The 21,659-nt window shown below is 49.8% G+C and overlaps 1 protein-coding gene across 5 annotated transcripts in view; it reads left to right on the top strand.

Moving 5' to 3' along the window:
* Window positions 1-21,659, top strand: part of SIPA1L3 (signal induced proliferation associated 1 like 3) — a 308,537-nt gene that overhangs the window by 127,221 nt on the left and 159,657 nt on the right. The window contains exon 1 of one of the 5 annotated variants that reach the window (XM_031659501.1): window positions 11,976-13,393. The exons of the other annotated variants lie outside the window; for them this stretch is intronic. The gene's annotated coding sequence lies outside the window, so the exon portion shown is untranslated. Of the gene's footprint in view, window positions 1-11,975; window positions 13,394-21,659 lie in introns of those variants that run through there. 5 annotated transcript variants of the gene reach the window in all.

Genomic DNA, 21,659 nt, shown 5'->3' with positions numbered 1-21,659 from the left:
CTGGGCAGTGTCAGGGCAGAGCCGCTTTGATTCTCTTGGCCTTTCCCCTCATGGACATAGTTGCTGCTGCCATGTCGCGTAGCCTCCCCTAGCTCCAAGGAAGGTGGCAAATGTTATTTAACTTTTCAGCCTTTCCTGAGGAGGAAGGCAGAGAAAAAATGAATTGAGTGTATCTGTTGGGGTAGCCAGCCAGTACTGCCTGGCTCCATGGGGAAGGAAAAGCAGTAATAATGAACATTAATGGGTGCTGACTCTGTGCCAAGCCCTGCCGTAAGCGCCTCACGTGCATGATCTCATTCAGTTCTTGCAACTACACTAAGACGTCACTGCTATGATATCCCCATGGTAATGATGAGGAAACTGAGGCACGGAATGGTGAAGCTGCCTGCCAAGTAGAGGAGCCGGGGCAGGGGGGCATGCAGCCTGGGTCCAGGGCCCCCGTTCTTAGCCACTACACTTTGTTGCCTCATAAGAGGTCCGGGGTGGGGTGGGGTGGAGGGGCCCAGGCTGCTCACTGTCTGGCCTGGGTTTAAATTCTTGCAGCAAGGCGGAGCCCAGCAGCATGTTTTGCTTTGGGGAAGTTGTGATCATTAAAAAACTGTCTTGTGAATCGCATCCGCCCCTGTGTAACTAACTACCTCCCACATGTTCAGGTCCAGTCCTTGGGAGCAGCACCCGCTGCACGTCTTATTCCTGGCAGCCGTGCGGGGACTTATAAGCGGCTGAGAGAACCCTTCTCGGCCTCCCTTTTTCCAAACAAACTATACCTGTGCTTTTAGTTATTCTTCCCAGGATGAGGCTTCTAGCCTGTTCTTTCTCTGGAGGTCTGCTGGTTGATTGCCCACCCATTTGTTATGTGCCTCCTCTGCCCGTCCCTGTAGAGTAGTGGGGATGCAGTGGTGGCTGGGCCAGCCTCACGGCTGGGTGGCTCTGCCCTCATGGGGCTCCCCGTCCGGTGAGGGAGCAGGCCCTCAGACCCCCGAGTGGTCAGGTCTGTGATGGAGGAAGCCCAGGAGAGTGGGAACCCAGCAGAGGTGCCCAACCCAGCCTAGGGGTCAAAGAGGGCTCCTGGAAGCAGCTTTTGGGCTTTGGAGGTGGAATAGAGATTCATCAAGGAGCAGTTTCTACCATCTTCTCCACTTGCCTTTCTTCAGTGAAACTCTCACGACAGCTCTCCTTTCTGAACTTCTGTTCCCCTCCTCAGTAAAATGAAAGGTTCAGACTTGGGTCTCCATCCATCCTTCCAACCAACCGTCATTGGCTGGACACCTCCCATGTTCCTGCTCCTCTCCTGGGCACGAGACTTATTCCGATATACAGTATGTTGGGAAGTTCTGCAGGTAAACAACCCAGAGTGATAAGAGTTCTAATAGGGGAAGCCATGGGGCTGTGGGAAGCCTGAGGAGGCACCTAATGGTGACTTGGAGTTTGGGGACAAGCTTCTCCAGGGAAATGAAACAAAAATGGGTTGACATGGTGGCCAAGAGCACAGGTTTCCAGAGTCCAGCTGACCTGGGGTCTAGTCATAGCTGAGCCCCTAACTAGCCCTAAATGGGCAGCTTAATTCTGGTAGCTTCCATTTTCTCCCAAGTTGGTTGTAAGGATTAAGATGGGATTATGAATTACAAGTACCTAGGACAGTACCTCGCACAAGAAGTCACATAATAGATGATAATGAGATGATGATGATGAGATGATGGTGGCGGCGGTGGTGGAGGTGGTGATGATGATAATGAGGAGGTGGAGGATGGTGGCATCTTGCATTCATTAGCGCGTACTGCACGTTGGAGGTTAGGTGGCTTAGTAACAGCCTGTAAGATAATAAGCGTGAGCTGCTGCTGTTGTGATTATTCATTCACCAGACATGTGAGGGGTCGCCCTGCCCCCCGCCCTGAGCTGGCACAGGGCTAGCTATAGCAGGACTGTGTTTTGGGAGCAGGGCTCATACAGCGGAAGCCTGGGCCAGGAATTTCATGGAACAAGTTGGGAGTTTCTTTGGTGTGTGTTGGAAACCCATGGCTCCTGGCCTCCTGGTCCCCTTTCTTGTTCATTCCTCAGACTTTTCAGCACTGGCCTCAAGAGTGTAGGCTGCCCTTGACCTCTGTGGCCAGCATGCATGGATGCTCTGCTCAGCCCATCAGCCAAGCCCCAAATTAGACCTGACAGTGTGATTTATTCTCTAGGATGGAGCCAGGAGGGCACAGCCCCAGTGGGTGATTCGGAGGGAAGGTTGTCAGCCCGAATTAGCCCAGACTTTTCATGCAGCCTTGCTGGTTCAGCTTCCTCTGTCTAAGAGGGTTTTCCAGGGTGTTGCTGGCTTCAGCACTGCCTCCTCCCCCGTCCCCAGGGACGGACACTTGGCTGTGATCCCTGAGGAGCGTGTGTGCTGAGGGCTGCCCAGGCAGGCCCTGTCTGAAGGCAGTGGAGGCTCTGGGTCGTTTCATCTGCCCCGTCAGGAGCCCAGAGTGGCGGCTCCCTGTGGAGTGCTTGGCCCATTCCCCGCTTCCTGTTCTTTCACTGAGTTCCATGCGGGGTGGCTGGAGGCCGTTTCCCTGCTCCACACCTTCCGGTCGGTGATCACAGCGTCTCTGCTTTCTAGCTGCCTTCATTCATTCACAAGAATGCCTCTGATGGGCGAGTTTCTGCTGCAGTAACAGATTAACCCTGAAATCCTAGAAGTTGGACACAACAGATGTCCATTTCTTACTCGTGACATGGGCAGGTCAGGTGGGAGGGCTTAACCTTGGACCTCAGGGACCCAGGCTGACAGGAGCACCCCTGCTCCCCCTCCCGGCCTGGCCCCGTTTTGAAGCTTCACAGGCTGCAGAGACACGACGGCAGGAGAAGGGGACAGAGAGTTGCACAGCAGCACTTAGATGCCAAGGCCCAGAAGCCACATGTTCACTTCCACCTGTACCCAGAACTGTCACACGGTTCTGCCTAACTGCAAGGGGCTAGAAATATGATACTCAGTGAGCAGTAACTCTCACAGCCACGGTGGACAGGTGGGGTGTTTATGCAGCACCTACTGTGTGCCAGGCCTTCTCAGGGCTCTAGAAATGGAGAGGTGTCCCCCGCCTTCCTGGAGCTCATAGTTTAGTGGTGGAAACCGAATTGAAGTAATTACAGCAACAGCTGTGTGATTATGTCTGCACTAAGTGCTCTGGCGGAGGAGCCCAGAGGGCCGTGACAGCATATCTGAGAGCCCGGACGTGTCTGGAGAGGTCAGGGAATGTCTGTCATAAGGACTGACGTTTGGGAGGAGGCCCGAAGGATAAGTAGACCTTCCCCCAGTGGGGGCGAGGAATGGGGAGAGAGTCCCTGGTAGAGGGAAACACATCAGCGGAGCTGCGGACGTGGGAAGGAGCTTGACTCTGCGAAGGAACTGGAAGAAGACCTGTGTAACTGCAGGGTCAAGAGCTGGGAGAGGTAGGTGGGGGCAGATGGTGCCAGGTCTGGCTGGCGGTGAGGAGGAGGCTGGGACTTGGAACACCTGCCTTTTGGAGCCGTTGAAAGAATCAAATGAGCTCAGTCATTCTCTTAACAAATGCTGAGTTCCCACTCTTTGGCAGCGGGTGTTCCAGCAGCGAACAAGACGACAAATATCCCTATTCTCAGAGCCGGCATTCGAGGCGGGGGACACAGACAATGAACCAGGCAGATACATAGGATAATTTTTACCTGGTGTAAAAAACTACTGACCAGTAAATAGAGTAAAATGATAAAGAGCGTATGGATTGGAGGCTTTTGGCTCCAGGTAACGGCAACCCCCATTGACTGAGACTTAAGCAGTCAGGCCCCCCACCTCCAAGTCTGAGGGTTCTTTGGACCCTGTGAGCTGGTGACACAGCAGCTCAACAATAGCATGGAGGACTGTCCGTCACGGTGCCTTCATCTTAAAGCAGGCCCCTTCCATGGTCAGAGGATGGCAGGTGGGGATGCCCTGGGCAGTATCGGGGCAGGTAGTGGGAGATTTTTCAAACTCTGCATGTCCCAAGGATCTGCCACTAGCGTGCCTTGGTGACAGTGAATTCTAGAAGCCAGTGTGAGAGTAAGGAGGAGGCTGTTGCTCTAGTCTAGGTGGGAGAAGCCGGAGGATGGGACCAGGGTAAGGAGTGTGGAGGGAGAGGAGGGGGCAGGTTCTGGGTACGGTTTAGGGCTTACTAAAGGCATGGCTGCTGGAAAGGAGCACAGAGCAGACACACACACAGATGTCCACTGTGTACTGTATCGTCCTCATGTAAAAGTCACGTGCAGGCTGAACGCGGTGGCTCACACCTGTAATCCCAGCACTTTTGGAGGCTGAGGCGGGCAGATCACCTGTCAGGAGTTCGAGACTAGCCTGGCCAACATGGTGAAACCCCATCTCTACTAAAAATACAAAAATTAGCCAGGCGTGGTGGTGGGTGCCTATAATCCCAGCTACTCAGGAGGCTGAGGCAGGGAGAATTACTTGAACTCAGGAGGCAGAGGTTGCAGTAAGCCAAGTCATGTCACTGCACGGTAGCCTGGGCGACAGCAATACTCCATCTCAAAAAAAAAAAAGAAAGAAAGAAAAAAAAAGTCATGTGCATGTTACAGAGTCTGAGAAATCCTACAGGAAAGAAACGCGCTTCTTTGACTGTGGAACACTTTTGTTTTTGAAAGACACCTAGGAACATCTTGTACAGTATAATTTGGAAAATGTTTAATAATGATTCCCATCCTTGCTGTACGTTAGAATTATGTTAGCAACTTTAAGAAATCCCAAGGCCTGGATTGCCACCCTGGACCGTCCAGTTAAATTACTTTTAGGTGACGTTATAAAGCTGTGGTAATTTGTTTTGCATTTCTTTTTATTTTTTAATTTTTTATTTTTGGAACACAGTCTGCTTCGTCCTGGGCTGGAGTGCAGTGGCACAATCTTGGCTCAGTGCAACCTCCGCCTCCCAGGTTCAAGCAATTTTCTTTTTTTTTTTTTTTTTTTTTTTTTTTTGAGGATGGAGTCTCACTCCTGCATGGGCTGGAATTTTGATAAGCCTTGATCTCGGCTCACTACCAAGCTCCGCCTCCCGTTGCCATGCATTCTACTCCTGCCTCAGCCTCACAGGTAGCGCCCGGCTATTTTTTTGTATTTTTAGTAGAGGCGGGGGTTTCACCGTGGTCTCGATCTCCTGACCTTGGTCGCCGCCTGGAAGCCTCCCAAAGTGCTGGGATTACAGGGTGTGAGGCCACCATAATTCTCATGCCTCGCCTCAGTGGCTGGGACCACAGGCGTGCACCACGCTGGCTAAAGTTTATTATTTAGTAGGGGCGGGGTTTCACCATGTTGTCCAGGGTGGTCTTGAACTCCTGAACTCAGACAATCCACCTGCCTGGGCCTCTCAAAGTGCTAGGATTACAGGCGTGAGCCACCTCGCCCAGCTTGCGTTTCTGATTATCAAAGTAATACTTGTTTGTTGTTTAAAAAAAGAAATCAAAGGACCCATAATGCCCCAAGATAATCTTTTACGAGCTGGTGTGTGTCTTCCAGATTTTTTTCAATGCTTGTACCTAAAAAATACCATATGTGCCCCATAACAAAGTGGTTCAATAGCTTTCCAAAGAGATGAAAAAAAGTTTGCGGTTGGTGGGGAGGGCGTAGTGGCTCATGCCTGTAATCCCAGCACTTTGGGAAGCCGATGCGGGTGGATCACACGAGGCCAGGACTTCGAGACCAGCCTGGCCAACATGGTGAAACCCCATCTCTACTAAAACTACAAAAATTAGCCTGGCGTGGTGGTACATGCCTGTAATCCCAGCTACTCCGGAGGCCGAGGAAGGAGAATCACTTGAACCTGGAAGGCGGAGATTGCAGTGAGCTGAGATCGCGCCAGTCTACTCCAGCCTGGGTGACAGAGCAAGACTCCATCTTAAAAAAAAAAAAAAAAAGTTTGGGGGCCTACCTGAAATGTTAGGGATTTGGACAACGTAATCAGCTGCCTTTCTGTATTTTCTAATTGCTTAATTTTGTGACATGTTTGGAATCCAGATATCAAAAATGTTGAATTCAGCAAGGTGCAGTGGCTCACGCCTGTAGTCCTGTCCCTTTGGGAGGCATAGGAGGGAGGATGACTTGAGGCCAGGAGTTCGAGACCAGCCAGGGCAACATAGCAAGACTCCATCTCTACAAAGAAAAAAATAGCCGCCGGGCGCGGTGGCTCAAGCCTGTAATCCCAGCACTTTGGGAGGCCGAGGCGGGTGGATCACGAGGTCAGGAGATCGAGACTATCCTGGCTAACATGGTGAAACCCCCTCTCTACTAAACATACAAAAAACTAGCTGGGCGTGGTGGCGGGCGCCTGTAGTCCCAGCTACTTGGGAGGCTGAGGCGGGAGAATGGCGTGAACCCGGGAGGCGGAGCTTGCAGTGAGCCGAGATCGCGCCACTGCACTCCAGCCTGGGAGACACAGCGAGACTCCATCTCAAAAAAAAAAAAAAAAAAAAAAATAGCCAAGTGTGGTGGTGCATGCCTGTGGTCCCAGCTACTCGGGAGGCTGAGGTGGGAGGATCACTTGAGCCCAGGAGTTGGAGTCTGCAGTGAGTCATAACTGTAACACTGCACTGCAGCCTGGGCAGCAGAGGGAGACCCTGTCTCAAAGGAAAAAGAGAAAATTGGACTCAAAATGTTCCGTATATCCTCTCACATGTCATAAAACAGCGTTAGTCATACTTTTCCCAGGCATCCTTATTACAAGAGTCACTTTTTGAGTCATCTACACATATTTCCAGAGTACACTGTCTCCACGTCTATCTGAAGCATTTGTGATGTGGCGCCCCTTGAATTTGTGTATATTGCCACTGGAAACTGTATCCCAGCACTCAAGAAGCCATTCCTCTACCATTAGACAGTTTTTTGTTTTTTTTTTTAAACGCCTCTTTTAGGAATTGGTAATCTCTACAGCCACTCGCTGTTAGGTTTGTTTAAAAAAACCAACTCAGATGTTTAAGGACAGTTACTGAACATGGGTAAGTGGCTGAGTAAATGTGAACATATAAAAGTGGTTATATAATCGCCTGTTTGTGAGTCAATCAGACTCATCATTCCAGTGTGAATAAGAAATGACAACTTAGGAAAATTTCTCCATGTACTTTCTTCCCCCACAGTGGCACTTTGCTTTAAGACAGTTTTCAGAGCTATATTACACATCCTTTTTATAAAAAATTCGAAATTCTAGTTTAAATGCCCCATTCAAGACTTTCACCTGAAGTATTTTGTTTAAATTGGTTAAACATGGCTTAAAATTATTTGTCCCTATCTTGCTTTTCTTTTTTTCTTTTTTTCTTTTTTCTTTTTTCTTTTTTGAGACGGAGTCTTGCTCTGTCGCCCAAACTGGAGTACAGTGGCCGGATCTCGGCTCACTGCAAGCTCCGCCTCCTGGGTTTACGCCATTCTCCTGCCTCAGCCTCCCGAGTAGCTGGGACTACAGACACCCGCCACCTCGCCCGGCTAGTTTTTTGTATTTTTTAGTAGAGATGGGGTTTCACCGTGTTAGCCAGGATGGTCTCGATCTCCTGACTTCGTGATCCACCTGTCTCGGCCTCCCAAAGTGCTGGGATTACAGGCTTGAGCCACCGCGCCCGGCCCTCCTATCTTGCTTTTCAAAGGAATCTTTATTTATTTTATTATTATTATTCCTTTTTTTTTTTTTTTTTTTTTTTTGAGATGGAGGCTCACTCTGTCACCCAGGCTAGAGTGCAGTGCCTCGATTTCGGCTCACTGCAACCTCTGTCTCCAAAGTTCAAGCAATTCTGCCTCAGCCTCCTCAGTAGCTGGGATTACAGGCACCCACCAACACGCCGAGCTAATTTTTATTTTTATTTATTTATTTATTTATTTTTGAGATGGAGTCTCGCTCTGTCACCCAGGCTGGAGTGCAATGGCGCGACCTCAGCTCACTGCAACCTCCACCTCCTGGCTTCAAGCAATTCTCCTGCCTCAGCCTCCTGAGTAGCTGGGATTACAGGCGTGTGCTACCATGCCTGGCTAATTTTTGTATTTTTAGTAGAGACATGGTTTCACCATGTCGGCCAGGCTGATCTTGAACTCTTGACCTCGTGATCCACCCAACCTCAGCCTCCCAAAGTGCTGAGATTACGGGCGTGAGCCACCACACCAGGCCCCAGCTAATTTTTGTGTTTTTTGTTTGTTTGTTTTTAGTAGAGACCGAGTTTTGCTGTGTTGGCCAGGCTGGTCTCAAACTCCTAACCTCAAGTGATCCACCTGCCTCAGCCTCCAAAGTAGCTGGGACCACAGGCACAAGCCACCACACCCAGCTAAGTTTTAAATTTTTTATAGAGACAGGTCTCACTATGTTGCCCAGGCTGGTCTCAAACTCTAGTCTCAAGTGATCCTCCTGTCTCAGCCTCCCAAAGTGCTGGGATTACAGGTGTGAGCCACCACACCTGGCACTTTGCTAATTTCTTACTTGGTTATTTTTTTCCGATATTGAGTTGTAAGAGTTCTTCATAAATTTTGGATATTAACCCTTTGTCAGATATGTGGTTTGCAAATATTGTTTCCTAGTCCATAGGTTGACTTTTCATTTTGTTAATTGCTTCCTTTGCTGTGCAGAAGCTTTTTAGTTGGATGTAGTCCTGTTTATTTATTTTTGCTTTTGTAGCCTGAGCTTTTGGTGTGATGTTCAAAAAATCATTGCCAAAGCCAGGGTTGAGGAGCTTTCCCCCATGTTCTTTTCTGGGAGTTTTATGGTTTCAAATCTTACATTTAGGTCTTTTATCCACTTTGAGTTTATTTTTGTGTATGTTATAAAATTTCATTATTTGAAGGGCTCAGTTTCATTCTTATTGACCACTTATGTTTGGATTTATTTCTGGACTCTCTATTCTCTTCTGTTTTTATGTCAGCACCATACTCTTTTGATTACTATAGCTTTGTAATATAATTTTAAATCAGGAAATGTGATGCCTTCAACTTTTTATTTCTCAGTGTTGCTTTGGCTAGTTGGGGTTTTTTTGTGGCTACATATAAATTTTAGGATTGCTTAAAGAGCATGTTTACAGAGACTTATCACACTTGGAATTGTGGGATCAAGCCCTTGGGAATACTTACCAAGTCTCCTATAATGTATGCCTCCCTTTCTATTATTTTCCAAACTAGCATCATTTAAGTTTTTGAAAGCTAATATGTCTTTCCCAAAGAGCACTTGTTCCAAAATAAAATAAGGTGAAAGACCCTGAAATATAGCTACTTTTTTTAAGGATAATATTTTGGGTATATCTTGCTTTATCTTTGGTTACATCTTGTATCCAAAATAAATGAAGTTAACCACTGACAAATAACTAGCTCATTAGTGTTTGACCTTCCTGCAGGAGCTGTAACTAGTTCTCTCACATCCCCAGCTTAATCTCACTCATTCATTCATTCATTCGACATTGATTTATTTCCTGTCAGCTGCCCTGAAAGCCAGTAGTAAAGATGGCCTTTGGAATGTATTGGAATCCCAGCCCTCCCCTTCTACCTCTGTGACCATGGCCAAAGCACTTACCTTCCTGTGCCTCAGTTTCTCCATCTGTAAAACAGAGGAGATAATGCTGCCTACGTCATAATGTGGTTGTGGGCATTCAAGGATTTAAAACAGATCCATGGGCCAGGCACGGTGGCTCACACCTGTAATCCCAGCAGTTTGGGAGGCCGAGGTGGGCGGATCACTTGAGGTCAGGAGTTCCTGACCTCAAGTGATCAGGTTGGCCAATATGGTCATCAAGACCAGCCTGGCCAACATGGTGAAACCCCGTCTCTACTAAAAATACAAAAATTAGCCAGGCATAGTGGTGCATACCTGTAATCCCAGCTACTGGGGAAGCTGAGGCAGGAGAATCCGGGAGGCGGAGGTTGCAGTGAGCTGAGATCACACCACTGCACTCCAGCCTGGCGACAGAACGAGACTTCATCTCAAAATAAATAAATATGTAGATAGATGGAAAGAGAGAGAAAGAAAAAAAGAGAAAAAGAGAGAGAAAGAAAGAAAAAAAACAGATCCACGGTCCCAGGTGGAATATCATCCAAGCTGATGTCTTGTTATCACTGCAGAAATATCGATGTGAGAGACTACCACTGCTCGCTCAGAACCTTCTAGGGTTGCCTTTCTAAAGTCTGAATTATTCAGAATTCCGAAACACATCAGGCCCAAGAGGTTTAGGAAGGGATCATTCCACCGTATATATAAAGAAAGCACTTAGCATAGCACCTGGCACATAGTAAATGCTGTGTCAGTGTTAACCATTTACTGTTGCTACTATTACTATGTAAAGTGCATACCTCACCATCCCTAATCATCGTCATGGAAAAGCAAATGATAATCACAGTGAGATGCCGTGACACACCTGCCTCAGTAACTATGATAAAAAGAGGGCACAGAGGAGCTGAGGTCAGAGAGTTCCACAGGAGGCCTGCTAGGGACTGGGGCCTTTTCCTTAAATGGATAGAGGGAGGGTTCTGAGCAGAGGAAGGACATGATCTGACCCATAGATTAATAGAAGCCCTCTGGCTGTGTGTGGCAGCAGGAGCCGGAGCCAGGAAATTGGGGCAGAAGCTCCTGCTGTGGTCCATGATCCTGCCTGTGGGGTTGTGAGGGAGGGGCGAGCCCATTTACATCTTGAAGGTGGAGCTGACAGTGAGTACTGATGGCCTGGATGTGGGGGTGAGAGAAACAGAGGGGGCTAGGATGACCCTGAGGTTTGGGCCTGGATACCAGGTGAGGAGTGAAGATGTTGCATTGAGGGACTCCAGGGTGGGGGTTTGCAGGGAGCGGCAAAAGGCCTTGTGAAGAATCAGAAATGCCGCTGTGAGTCTATTCAGTGCCAGGTGCCTGTCGGACAGCTGCGTGAGACGGCAAGGAGACGGTTGGATACGCACACCTGAAGTTGAGAGAGGTCCAGGTGGGAGAAGGAAAAGTAGGGGTCCCCAGCACAGAGGTGTTGAAATCACTGGGAGAGCCGTGTGGATGGGGAGGAGCGAAGCTGTGCAGAGAGATGGCGAGGAATCAGCGAAGGAGGCTCTGGGAGGGAGCGCCAGTGAGGAGGGAGGAGACCCAGAGAGTATGGACTCCTGCCGTGAGGCAGGAGGGCGACGAGGGCCCGAGGTGATTGCTGTGTCCAGTGATGGGAGGCACAAAAAAGGCTGGCAGGAGCAGGTTCTAGAGAGATGGGGCTTTGTTGAGGCCTGTAGAGGTGTGACTACACGTGTTGTTTGTTGCTTTCTCTCTGTTCAGGGCACGCCCGGCACACAATAGCTGCACAATAAAAATGTCTTAAATTAATGTCTTCATGGACTGGGGGGAGATTAGAACCCAGAGGAGCCCTTGGAATTGGGGGTCGCCACTGTGGAGTATGACAGAAGTGTGTTCCGTGGACCTGGGCTCCTGTTCCCAGAGGATGATGGGGAAGGAGAATCGGAAACGTAACCCAGACATCTGGGTGCCCCCCCAGACCATTTACTGAGTGCCTGGTGCCACCGACAGGACTGACGTGGCGTCCCCATCTAGAGAATGAGAATAATAATAGTATTGACTCATGGAGCTGTTGTTGGGAATCAATGAGATAATGCTGTAAAACATCAGTGTTTGATAGACTTGAGCTGTTGTTACAAGTAAAATCCTACATTACCATTATTCTGGCTTCATGGCCCTCACCATCTAGTGGAGGAGATAGATATAAAATAATCAGGCCGGGCGCGGTGGCTCATGCCTGTAATCCCAGCATTTTGGGAAGCCAAGGTGGGCAGATCACTTGAGATCAGGAGTTTGAGACCAGCCTGGCCAACATGGTGAAACCCCATCTCTACAAAAAATACAAAAATTAGCCAGTGTGGTGGCCAGTGCCTGTAATCCCAGCTACTCAGGAGGCTGAGGCACCAGAATCACTTGAACCCGGGAGGCGGAGCTTGCAGTGAGCCAAGATCATGCCACCGTACTCCAGCCTGGGTGACAGAGTGAGACTCCGTCTCAAAAAAAAAAAAAAAAAGATATCAAATAATCAAAGAGCCACATAATTTAACTGTGGCAATGAAACTATAAAGAAAAAGTACACAGCCACTCAGGAGGCTAAGATGGGAGGATCGCTTGAGCCCAGGGGGTCGAGGCTGCAGTGAGCCATGATCACGCACTGCACTCCAGCCTGGGTGACAGACCGAGACCTTGTCTCAAAAAAAAAAAGAAAGAAAAAGTGCAGAGGGCCTTGAGAGAGAATAACATGCAGGAGGGTGGGGGTCTTATTCCAGGCTGGAATGGGCGTGGGAGTGGCAGAGGGAGCTTTTCTGAAGAAGCGACCTGTGAGGCTAGACTGGGAGGATGAACAGGAATTTGCCTAGGGTGGGCTGGAGGCTGGGGCATTTTGGCTGGGAGAATAGTCTGTGTGCAGGTCCTAGGGTGGGGAGGAGCTGGGTGTGTTGGAGGAGCAGAGTGCAGGGAGGAAAACTTGGGTCAGCTGGTCTGGTGAGCCACGGTAAGAGATTTGAACTTTCTTCCCAGAAGCCCTGGGAGCCACAGAAGGGTTTTCAGGGGAGAAGTGATAACAACTTCATTTAATTCTTTTTAAACTTCTGTGTGCACTTTCAAGGCTTGATGTCCTGACGCCCTTCCTCCCCCAGGACAGTTTGTACCACTCCAGGGTCAGGTCAGAGACTCCAGAGCCACCCCCACCACTGTGGCTCCTTGAAGCTTTGTGCTGTCATCTGGCCACTCAGTCAGCGGGGTTGAAAGGAGCTTTCTATAGAGGAGAAGGTGCCCTGGTTCTCAACTCATCAGCCCCTAGGAAAGAAGCAGCTTGCTGGTCCATCCCAGGCTGCTGGGAGGCCCGAGAAACAGGTCACAGCAGCCCCGCCTCCTCCTCCGGGCCTCCAGGCCCTTCCTCTCAGAAGGGACCCCCACCTGCTTCCGGCAAAGATGGCCTCATTTCCTCTCAGGCCCGGAGCTGCCAGCAGCCTGTCCCCCCTCCTCATTTCCCTACTTCTTTTGAGTGGCCAGATGACAGCACAAAACTTCAGGGAGCCTTGTGGGTCGGCGGCCGTGGGGTGGTGGTGGAGTCTATGACCTCATGCCAAGCAACGTGCTTCTCTCGGTTCCCTCTTCTGGGCCCTGCCCTGGAAAGAGACAGGGCAGCCAGGGAGGGGATTTCCAGATTACCTGTGTCTCCTGGGCATGGCACAGGAAATGACTCCTTCATGGGCTGAGAGTTTTGGGAGGCCCTGTGCCGCAGCCCCCCAGCAAGAGCCCACATGAATCTGCCATCTCACCCGCAGCCTGGGGACTGGGCTGGATTTTCGGGGTGTGGAGGGGCCCAGGTCCCCCGAGCAGCTCTTCTGACCCCGCAACCCCGCATCTCCTGTGCCTGAGTGGCGTCTGTCAGTTGCTGGGTAAGTAAAGGGCTTTGCTGTCCCTTCTGCTGTACCCGCGGCTGCCTGCTCAGAGCAAGGTGGCTCTGACCCTGCAGGAGGGGGGCTCTTTGAGAGCACTTGGGGGTGTCGTGTCTCAGAAAACCCACATGGCTTGTAGCTGTGGCTGCCTAGCAGCACCACCTGGGTGGCTGAGCAGCTCTTCCAGAGATCCTTCAATGGATGGGCTCCCCAGCCAGGTGTGGTCCCCACTGCTCAGTGTATTATGGATATTGACCCACTTAGTCCTCCCAAAAACCCTGTGAGGTGGGCACTATCCAGTTTTACTCATGAGGAAACTGAGGCACGGATAAGTCGGGTTGTTTGCCCGAGCCACACAGGCAGGAAGTGGCACAATCAGGATTCGAACCCAGAGCATCTGGCTTCATAATCACTCTGCCATACTTCCTGCCAGCCTGCTCCCCCCCACCCCAACACACACACACATGCATGCACGCACGCACACACACACACTCCTACACATTCCTCTATCATATCACCTGGTTTATTTTCTTCATGGCACGTATCACAGTGGATTTGTGGACTTGGGTATTGCCTGTCTATACCCTATAGTATAGCCTGGGAGCTCCTGTTTGACCATAGAAATTCTGTCTTGTGCATTGCCGTATCCCCAGCATCTAGAATGGGACCTGGCCCAAAAGAGCTGCTCAATAAATGTTTATTGAATGAATGAACCGAGATGGCCAGTGATACGATGTCTCACTGGGTAGGTTTGTGTTATTTTTCCCTCCTTCATCCTTGATCCCTCCTGCCACTCACTTTATAGTAGAGGCAGTCACAGGCGATCTGTGGGTAGAGAGATGATTGAACCCAGGCCGGGCTGACCCCAGAGTGCACACTCCTTTGCCCACCCCTGCCACACTGGTGCCTTTCCCTTGATGCCAGGTCTCCTCATGAGGGGCCTCGGACCACGTGTCATTTTAGAGACCCCAGCGGCAGTCCAGATCCTGAAGTCCGACCTTTGATTCAGGAACAGAGCAGCTGCAGGAGTGCCAGGCCGGGCTTTCTGGTCCTGTCTCTCATCCTCAACTCCAGTCAGCTGGGGATTAACCCCCTGCCGTCATCAGGAGAAATCCAACACGGGAAACTGGCAGCAGCTCCACTGTGGTAAAGGATGTGAGGGAAGCAGTGACCCACCGCAGAGGGTTCCCTGAGCTCTCGTGCACAGAGAATCGTGCATGTGCCTCGGGGTGGGCAGGGGACATGCAGTTTGGGTGAACATTTCCCATAGGCTGGGATGAATTGGCCCTTCCTGTTCATGCCTCTAATGCCCCATTTCCCTCCTACAGAGATGTTCTCTTGTTTAACAATCAAAAGATAGCAGGCTACTTTGTGCTTCTCAGTCAGGATGCTTTTTAGTTGCAAGTAACAACCCTGGCACCATCTGGCCAATGGTTAAGACAAGTGATGTGTTCTAGAAGCCCAGGGATGGATGGGCACCAGGTGGATAGGATCAGGAGCTCAAGCATGTCTGTCAGGGACTCAGGTTCTCAGCCTCCAAAGGCCTCTGTGTATGCCTCTTGGTTCCAGAATGGCTTCCAGTGCTAATCAGGGCCACTTGCCCTTGTCCATAGGCATCAGGAGAGAGAGAACACCCCCCACTGATGGTTATAAGTGGTTCCCCTCAGTCTACAGCTGGTCCAGCTGAGGTCACATGCCCCTCAACCAAGCCAGTCGGGTTCCTAGAGGAATGCCACATCCTGATCACTCTTGACTAACTGGATTCTGTTGTGTAGGAGCTGAAAAAAGCAGCAGCGGAAATTGAGTAGACAACCAAATGCCCACCAAGCTCGGTCCCTGACCAAGTCCCCTCCCTAAGTTAGCAAATCGTGTCACGCCCAACAGATTTTGTGGCATTTGAGAACAAAGAAGTGTGGTTTTCTTTTGAAGAAGTTTAATGACTTGTGTCCAGTTTCTGCCTCCTGCGTCATCCACCCTCAGTTAAAACCCAAAAATGGGGGCAAGCTGGGCATGGTGGCTCACGCCTGTAATCTCAGCACTTTTGGAGGCTGAGCGCGCAGATCACGAGGTTGAGAGATCGAGACCATCCTGGCCAACATGGTGAAACCACGTCTCTACTAAAAATACAAAAACTAGCCGGGCATGGTGGTGTGCGCCTATAGTCCCAGCTTTTGGGAGACTGAGGCAGGAGAATCGCTTGAACCCGGGAGGTGGAGGTTGCAGTGAGCTGAGATTGCACCACTGCACTCCAGCCTGGGCGACAGAGCAAGACTCCGTCTCAAAAAAAAAAAAAAAAAAAAAAAAACCGGGGGGTGGGGAAGATGGCAAGTGGAGTCTGGCTGCCAAAGACTACTTGTCTGCTGGTGGGAAGAAAAAAATGGGTGTCGCCTCCCTTGTCACTGGGAGGGTTTTTGTTACTCTTTCCATCATCATCCTCTATATGTCCTTTCATTCCTTGCCCCAGTCTGAAATGTTTGTGGCGTGTCTGTAGCTGTGCACACATCCTTGCAAAATATAAATGAGGTTTGAATAAGGAGCTTCTGGAAATGGTTTGGAGCTCCAAATCTCATTCTTTCGGTTTCTTCCAGTTTTCACCAAATAGCATGTGTTCGCCATCTAACCATGTTACTGTATGTGTGTCCAGTGTGTGGCATCTGGCAGCTGAACAGTTGTACATGTTGTACATCTGCCACACCTCATGTGTCTGGTCCCCTAGTGTTGGGCATCCAGGTTGCCGCCAGCTCCACCCCACTTCAGACCGTGCTTCAGTGAGCATCTGCCTACCTTCGCCTTAGGAATTCATGGGGCTTACATCCAGGAATCAATTGCAGCCCGAAATGGGCTTTCTCTCTCCCCAGGGGTGGGATTACAGGCACCGGCCACAACACCCGGCTAATTTTTGTGCTTTTGGTAGAGATGGGGTTTTGCCCTGTTGGCCAAGCTGGTCTTGAACTCCTGAGCTCTCCATGAGGCTGCTCTGACCCATGCTCCCCGCAGAGAACAGGAGGGTCCAGCTTCCCTATTTACGTCTCACCACTTGCTGCTGTCCTGCTTCCCAATTTCACTAATCTGACGGGTGTCAAGTGGGGTCTCCGGGGTTTTAATGCTCTGATGGTGAGTCTGGCTGAGTGCCTTTTCATGCCCCTGTTAGCCTAATTCAGGCTCCCCTTTCCAAGAGAGGCCCAGTCAGCACGCCTGGAAGGCAAATTATGGAGCCAGTGGCCTGCATTTGAATCCTGACCCTGCCATTTAACCCAGCAAGTTAGTTCACCTCTCTGAGCCTCAGAGCTTCCATAAATATTAAAAATGGAAATGATAGTAGTATCTATATTGTAAGGTATTTTGAGGATTAAGTGAGATAATATATGTAAAGCATTTAAGACAGTGGTGGCTGGGCGTGGTAGCTCACGCCGGTAATCCCAACACTTTGGGAGACCGAGGCAGGTGAATCACTTGACGTCATGAGTTCGAGACCAGCCTGGCCAACATGATGAAACCCTGTCTCCACTAAAAATGCAAAAATTAGCCCAGCATGGTGGCGCATGCCTGTAAATCCCAGCTACTCAGGAGGCTGAGGCAGGAGAATTGCTTGAACCCGGGAGGCAAAGGTTGCAGTGAGCCAAGATCACACCACTACACTCCAGCCTGGGTGACAGAGGAAGACTGTCTCAACAATAACAACAAAAAAACAGTGCCTAACACATACGTGATCTGAAAACATTAGCAATTATCACTATCACCATCATTATTGTTTTAAAGTTTCTAAACCTTCAAAGGTTGTATCCTTTCACTTTCAAGGCACATCAGAATGTCTGCCTGTGGAGGAATTTCTGGCTTCTCCTGGGTTGACCAAGAGACAGTATAGTCAAAGTTGTCCGAAGAGCAGGCTTGGAGCTACTCCTTTCTTTCACATTTGAGTCGAGTGCTGTATATTCATTTCCATGTATGTAGTTTTTAATTTTTGAAAATATGATGTGTGGGCTGGGCATGGTGGCTCACGCCTGTAATCTCAGCACTTTGGGAGGCTGAGGCTGATGGATCATTTGAGGTCAGGAGTTCAAGACCGGCCTGGGCAACATGGCGAAACCCCATCTCTACAAAAAAATACAAAAATTAGCCTGGCGTGGTGGCATACACCTGTAATCCCAGCTACTCTGGAGGCTGAGGCAGAAGAATCACTGGAACCTGGGAGGCGGAGGTTGCAATGAGCCAAAATGGTGCCACTGCACTCCAGCCTGGGTGACAGAGCTAGACTCTGTCTTAAAAAGAAAAGAAAATATATGTAAAGTGTTTAGAGCAGTACCTGACACATGGTAAATGCTATATGCATGTTTGTGGATATTACTACATTTACCAGAGTTTTCTCCTCTGAGTAGCACAGGTTTTTAATGTGATGTGATAAATACTTTTTCTTCACAGCTAGCATTTGTCTTTTAGGAATATCTCTAGACATGTTCTCACGTTAGCATCTTAAATGTACCTTCTTTCTTTTTAATGGCTACCTGTGTCATATGGGCATATCAAAATGTATTTACTGGTTCTTTAATGAGAGACTCTTGGGTTTCTTCTTTTCATCTTTCTCAAGTAGTGCTGCAGTGGAGAGCCTTGTCCAAGCAGCTCTGGGTCCTTGAACCAGTGTTTTCACTGGTGCCGGAATTGCTGGGTCCAGCGATATGCATGGTTTTGATGTAATGAACTGACAAGTTGCCCTCAAAGACGGTTCTGCCACTAGAACCTGGTGTACCCCCACCAACAGAATAGGGACCTGTTGGTTTTCATTTGTTTCTTAGTTTGGTTTGGTTTTTTTGTTTTTTTGTTTGTTTGTTTGACACAGGGTCTCTCTGTGGCCCAGGCTGGAGTGCAATGGCACGATCTTAGCTCATTGCAGATTCGAACTCCTGAACTCAAGTGATCCTCCCACCTCAGCCTCCTGAGTAGCTGGGACCACAGGCATGCACCATCACACCTGCTAACTTTTTAATTTGTTTGTAGAGACAGGGTCTTGCTATGTTGCCCAGGCTGGTCTTGAACCCCTGGCCTCAAGCAATGCTCCCGCCTTGGCCTCCCAAAATGCTGGGATTGCAGGTGTGAGCCATCACACCCCACTTGATTTGTTTGAGTAATGGGAAATCTCAGGCATTTACAGGGGTAGAAAGAGCATATATCGCCTACATGTACACAGTTGTCACCGGATTCTTTGGTGACGAACACATGGCCAGTCTTGTTTCATCCATTCCTCTGCCTTTGGATCATTTTGAAGCAAATCTCGAACATTATATCATTTCATTTGGGGGGGCCTTTAAACTGCATGCCCACAGTGTGCCTGTACATTGTGGAAGAAAGGAGGACATTTCTATAAAATCATCCTGTGGTGCTTTTCATTTTCCAGGGTGTGTCTTCTCCCTTGATTCTCAGGTGCCCGTAAGACATAGGCAAGGCAGGTGTATCTGTCAGGAAAACAGAATCCACTCTAGGTATTTTAGGCGCAGGGAATTCAGTATAGGGAATTTGGTTTAAAAAGTTGGGGAGGAGAAGAGAAACCAAAAAGTGGCAGAGACCAGTCCCTAGATGAGCAACCACAGCTGAAGGGTGCAAGGAGGAGGGCACCTTAGCAGAGCCCAGGGCGTTGTTGGGCGTGGACTTCCTCCACCTGAGATGCTGTCCACAGTGGAGGGAGGACCACCCGGCTTCTCACCACCTCTTCCTTCCAGGCTTCTGCCACTGCCCTTGTTGGCTGAGCCTCACCAGAAGTCCTGGGAAATGTAGTTCCCTATATTTCAGAGCAGACTAGGAAAAGGGCAGGAATGGATCAGAGAGGGAACTCGATCCCCATTTGATAGATGAGAAAGCCAGAGGGTCTAATGACCTGTCAGAGGCACCTCATTTAGTGACAGGCACCACCCCTGGCACTGAGGTAGGTCCCTTGGTTGCCAGGGTAACTTGTGGCAGCTCCTTGGGCATTGCCTGCCACCAGTCGGTCACTGCTGCCTGGGGTGGGCCTACATGGTTCCAAGTTCCTCCTCTGCCGGAGGAGCCCCCTCCAAGCTTCTCCCTCCCACACTCAGAGCGGACACTGCCTTTTGTCCCTGCTCATCGGACTGGGCTGTGCCCTGACCCTAAGGAAAGCCCTCCTGAGGACACCGTGCCAGAGAGTTCTGGGTGCTGGAGTATTCTCAGGGAGCCCCCGGCATGAGGAACCAGCATCCTGGGCCACACGAGAGCCAGGGGAATGTTGTGCCACTGAGAAGCCCAAACTGGCATTGAGGGGGCAGCTCCGTGCTCAGCTGGCATCAGGCACCTGTGGGTGGGAGCTATGCTTTGTGCCCTCGTGGAGCTGGTGGCTTCATGGAGGTGGGGGGAGCCCACGGGAGAGGGATGGTGCCCAGATACACAAACAGGGAAGCTCAACACCAACGGGAGAGTTTAAAGGACACAGAGAAGCCCAGTTAGTTACACAAGAAAGCCTCGGTCAGAAGCGATGTGACTGCTAAGGTGACCTGGGCCCTTCTTGTAAAGCAGGCCTTGTTTCAAGTACTTCACACTTATTAACTGAGTTAATTCTCATAATAATCCTGTGAGGTAGGTAGGGACTGTTAACCCCAGAGAGTTAAGTACCTTGGCCAAGGCCACACATCTAGGGAGTGGCGCACCAGGAATCCATATAATAATAGTAGTAATAGCCACAGACACTGCCTGGTGGTCACCTATGCCAGGCTGCCCTCAGAGCTCTACGTATTAACTCATTTAATCTTCACAGTCACCCTATGAAGGAGGTACTTTTTTTTTTTTTTTTTTTTTTTGGAAATGGGGTTCTTGCTGTGTCACCCGGGCTGGAGTATAGTGGTGCAGTCACAGCTCACTGCAGCTTCAAAGTCCTGGGCTCAAGTGATCCTCTCACCTCAGCCTCCCAAGTAGCTGGGATCACAGGCGTGTGCCACCACGCCCAGCTAATTTTTATTACTTTTTATTTTTTTGTAGAGATAGGGTCTCACTTTCTTGCCTAGGCTGGTCTCGAACTCCTGGGCTCAGGTGATCCTCTCACTGTGGCCTCCCACAGTGCCGGGATTACAGGCTTGAGCCACCACGCCCAGCCTTCTTATTTCCATTTTGCGAGGTTGGTGCAAAAGTAATTGTGGTTTTTGCCATCAAAAGCAATGGCAAAAACTGCAATTACTTTTGCACCAACCAAATACAGATGTGGCAACTGAGGCACAAAGAGATTCAAGGAACCTGTCCAAGGTCACACGGCAGAGCTGAGTTCAAATCCAGGCAGCCTGAGTTCAGAATTTGTGCTCTTAACAGTGGCTCACGCCTGTAGTCCCAGCACTTTGGGAGGCCGAGGCAGGCGGATCACCTGAGGTTGGGAGTTTGAGACCAGCCTGACCAATATGGAGAAACCCCTTCTCTACTAAAAATACAAAACTAGCCAGGCGTGGTGGCACATGCCACAGGGAGGCCACTCCCATGCACAGTAGTTAGGAATTGGTTGGAAGTCCTCGGAGGTGATTGGCCTGTGAGTTATGGCTAGTTTGTGTTGAGAAATTGTCTTTTGAGGGCAAGTGTGGTGGCTCATGCCTGTAATCCTAGCACTTTGGGAGGCCAAGGCAGGCAGATCACTTGAGGTCAGGAGTTTGAGACTAGCCTGGCCAACATGGTGAAACCCTGTCTCCACTAAAAATAAAAAAATTAGTGGATGTGGTAGTGGGCGTCAGTAATCCCAGCTACTCAACAGGCAGAGGCAGGAGAATCGCTTGAACCTGATCTCGGCAGTGAGCTGAGATCGCGTCACCGCACTCCAGCATGGGCGACAGAGCGACTCCATCTCAAAAAAAAAGGAAATTGTCTTTGAATCCAACTTTAGGGGGAAAAAAAAATCATCCGTACTTGGTACATTCTCTTGGTCACGAGGAGAGGCCTTTGGAAGAGGAACTCCACAGCTTCAGTGATGGTGATAAGTTTTGTTTGGCACTAACTGGACAGCATGCCCTCCCACACAGTCTCCTGTGAAGCCACTGTTGCCGCCCCCACTTTCCAGGGGCATCACACGACCTTCCTGGCCTGCGGTCGCTGCTCAGGCCGTGGGGATGGCTGCACTCCTGCACTCCTGCCGTGAGTCCTTGGTGATAGCAGGTGAATGGTGAAGATTCCACGTTCCCAGGAGCCCCTGCTGCTGGTGGAGGAATGGACAAGTAAACGACTGAATAGAGAAGCACGTTGGAACCAAGGTTTCTCCAAAGCTAGTGCTTGTAACTGATTTGGGGTGCTG

The sequence above is a fragment of the Papio anubis genome, chromosome 20, assembly GCF_008728515.1.
Source record: "Papio anubis isolate 15944 chromosome 20, Panubis1.0, whole genome shotgun sequence".
NCBI lineage: Eukaryota > Metazoa > Chordata > Mammalia > Primates > Cercopithecidae > Papio > Papio anubis.
The sequence above is the reverse complement of the archived record's forward strand: the minus strand, read 5'-3'. Positions and strand labels throughout refer to the sequence as shown.